The sequence below is a fragment of the Silene latifolia genome, unplaced genomic scaffold, assembly GCF_048544455.1.
Source record: "Silene latifolia isolate original U9 population unplaced genomic scaffold, ASM4854445v1 chrun_scaffold_16, whole genome shotgun sequence".
Classification (NCBI taxonomy): Eukaryota; Viridiplantae; Streptophyta; class Magnoliopsida; order Caryophyllales; family Caryophyllaceae; genus Silene; species Silene latifolia.
Window position 1 is genome coordinate 9,845,209 of NW_027413123.1, and position 2,879 is coordinate 9,848,087.

At 44.2% G+C, this 2,879-nt stretch overlaps 1 non-coding gene across 1 annotated transcript; it reads left to right on the top strand.

Annotated features, from left to right (window-relative positions):
• The first annotated feature begins 1,789 nt into the window (after positions 1 to 1,789).
• LOC141637346 (small nucleolar RNA R71) lies at positions 1,790 to 1,896 on the top strand. The gene has a single exon (XR_012541730.1). It is a non-coding gene; the product is annotated as a small nucleolar RNA R71 (small nucleolar RNA).
• Positions 1,897 to 2,879: the final 983 nt, after the last annotated feature.

The window sequence follows — 2,879 nt, forward strand, 5'->3', positions numbered from 1 at the left end:
GGTCTCAGCCGGTTGACCGGCCGCCGGTCCCCTGACCGGCTGGGAACCCCCTGTAAGTTTTAATGTTTGCCTGGAGTCCCAGCCGGTGGACCGGCCGCCGGTCCCCTGACCGGCTCAGACCCCTCTGATTGTTTTTCTTCGCCTATAACTTATATTAATCAATGATTCACGCATGTATCTTTTTCGTGATTAATAAGTGATCAATTTAGGACATGTTTACGTGATGATCATGCCATTGTGGTTACTCTTGTTTGTGAACCAAGTGTGACTCTTTACATTGTGAGACTACTCGACATTCCCTATTTATTTGCCCTTGGACATTGGGTCACGGTTAGGTGCCATTGTTTCTGAGTTGGGCTATTTTTCCTTCCGCCTTTTTCGGACCGGGGGTCACGGTTAGGTGACAAGGTTCCGCTTGAGGTTACTCGACTTTCGGGCACGGTTAGGTGTACCATATTTCGAGTCTTGGATACGATTTGGTATCGTTTGTCGAATCGGGTGTCGTCCATCCCGAGAGTCTGGCCAGGTTTAGACTAGGACCGTATTATGATCGTCGTCCTACCAAGAGGTTGGAGTCTAGAGGGTTGTCTTGTTTGAGTCTATACTTTGTAATTTGTCTTACATTTGAGTTGGGTCAATATTTGACCGTTGGACCTAATTATTCTTCTCACATTTATGCATAACTACTCTTATTGCATTTTGTATACTAATCATGATCCTCTCGTCACCGTAAGTATTTATCCTCATGCTTGTTTGTTTAATTACATTCCTAATTACTTGTATTTCTACATATTGTGGTAGGAGAACCTCGAGTTACTCCCCACCGACCGTGGCTTTCATATTTATTATGAATGACAGGTTGGTGATGAAGCTTAAGTGGGCAAGACCGTGTGAGCTAGCGAGTTCTTACCTTGGACCTTATTTAGTTATCACATAATAGACTCACCTACTTTTGAACTATGTTAATTCGTGGGATATCTTTTCCCCAATAAATTGACTTGTGTTGTAAACTTAAAGCTAACTATCTAAACTTATTTATCGTATTGGTGATACCTCGCGTTGGACTTCATTAGAAGCCTTAAAAGTTTTAAAAATCCCGTGTTTCCGCCACGATTTACTAGTTATTTTTAGTTGCCTCAACGAGGGGTGTCACACGGCCTCTCTAGCTTGGGACTCCTTCAGCAATAAGTTCTTCAACTCGGTGAACTCGGAATTTTTGGATTGTTGCTGCTGCTGTGGAACATACGGAGGCTTTTGATATGACTGCTTATGTGGAGGCACATAGGCTTGCTGCTGCTGCTGTTGTGGAGGTTGAGTCAGATTCAGGACATTCTGGCTACTCCACCTCAAGTTGGGGTGGACATTCGGCTCATAGTACGTGTTTGTCTGCCTATAATGTTGAAAGGTAGCGCAAGACTCAAAGGGGACGGAGAACAATTTTCCGAGACATGCCCTCGGCTCCACATCTTCTACGAGACGAAAGGACCGTCCGAAACAAAGATTAACATGGTACATCCCTCATTTAGAAGCTCCCCCCAACTCATATTTGTCAAATCTTGCAGTGAGAGCTTCTAGTGCAGCAGCCGAGGAAGATTCAGCAGCTCTCCTTTGATTGCCTCTGGAATTCCCATATTCAGCTTTATGGGTGGCTAAGTCATCAATTATCTTCCACCCCTTAGTCTCTCCCATATTCTCAAACAAATCGGCCATTGGGCTGCAGACATCCAAAATAGCCCTCGATCGTCATACTGACCCATTATAGAACTGATTGCAAAGACTCCATTTTTCGAACCCATGGTGCGGTATGGTTCGTACCAGTTTCTTGAAACGGACCCATGCTTCATGAAAGTTCTCATCAGGCCCTTGTTTAAAGCTCGTGATCTGAGCTCTAATGGCATTTGTCTTCGAGGCAGAGAAGTATTTCTTGTAGAATGCCAAGGCCAATGAATTCCAGTCGGTGATCCCATGAGCGGCTCGATCCAGATCTCTATACCACTCCCTTGCAGCATCACGAAGGGAGAAAATGAACATGGTCTCCTTGATCTGGTCTTGGGTCACACCGGTCGGCGGGGGTATAGAGCAGCACTAATCAATAAAAATCTCCATATGCTTGGCTGCATCTTCATTTGCAGCTCCCCCGAACTGGTTTCTCTCAACCAGGTTAATATAGGAAGGCTTCGGCTCGAATTTTCTCGCCTCCCCAGGTAGTTCGAATCCTTTGTAGAGGTTCGCAGCTGTCGGCTCTGAGTGACTAGCAATAGTTGCTTCTTCAGCCATGACTGGAATTTCTAGAGAAGTGACTGTCTCAGCTGTAGATGTAGAGGCAGGAGATGTAGGTGGATCTTCTTCGAATAGAGCGTTCTCGTAGTAACTTGACAGAGTACTCAGCTCTTCCTCTGTCGGTAATACCCTTTGTGATCGTCTCAACTCGCGCAAGGATTTCTCGATCTCAGGATTGAATGGTACTAGTTCACCACCCTGTGACCTGCGCATAAGAAGAAACTACAAAAAGAATATAAGAAAAGTTTAAGGAACGGAAGTCCCTTAAACTAAAGAAAGACTAAATAAAACAACTAAAAATAAGATCAATTGCCTCCCCGGCAACGGCGCCAAAATTTGATACCCGTCGTTGTGAGTACCAAAAATAAGATTTATAATTTCCTATTAAAACTAACCTAGGCTAGTGGTAACAGGGTCGAACCACAAGGAGGCGAATGTAATTTCTAATTGTCTCACTTAGTCTAAGGTAACGAAAGTGGGGGTTGATTTGATTTGGTCTGTACTAAAAGCAATAAAAGATAACAAACTAAACAAACAGATAAAATAGATAAAAGAAGGGGTACCAGGATGGTCGGTTCGTTATAGTTTCGGCGGCAGCA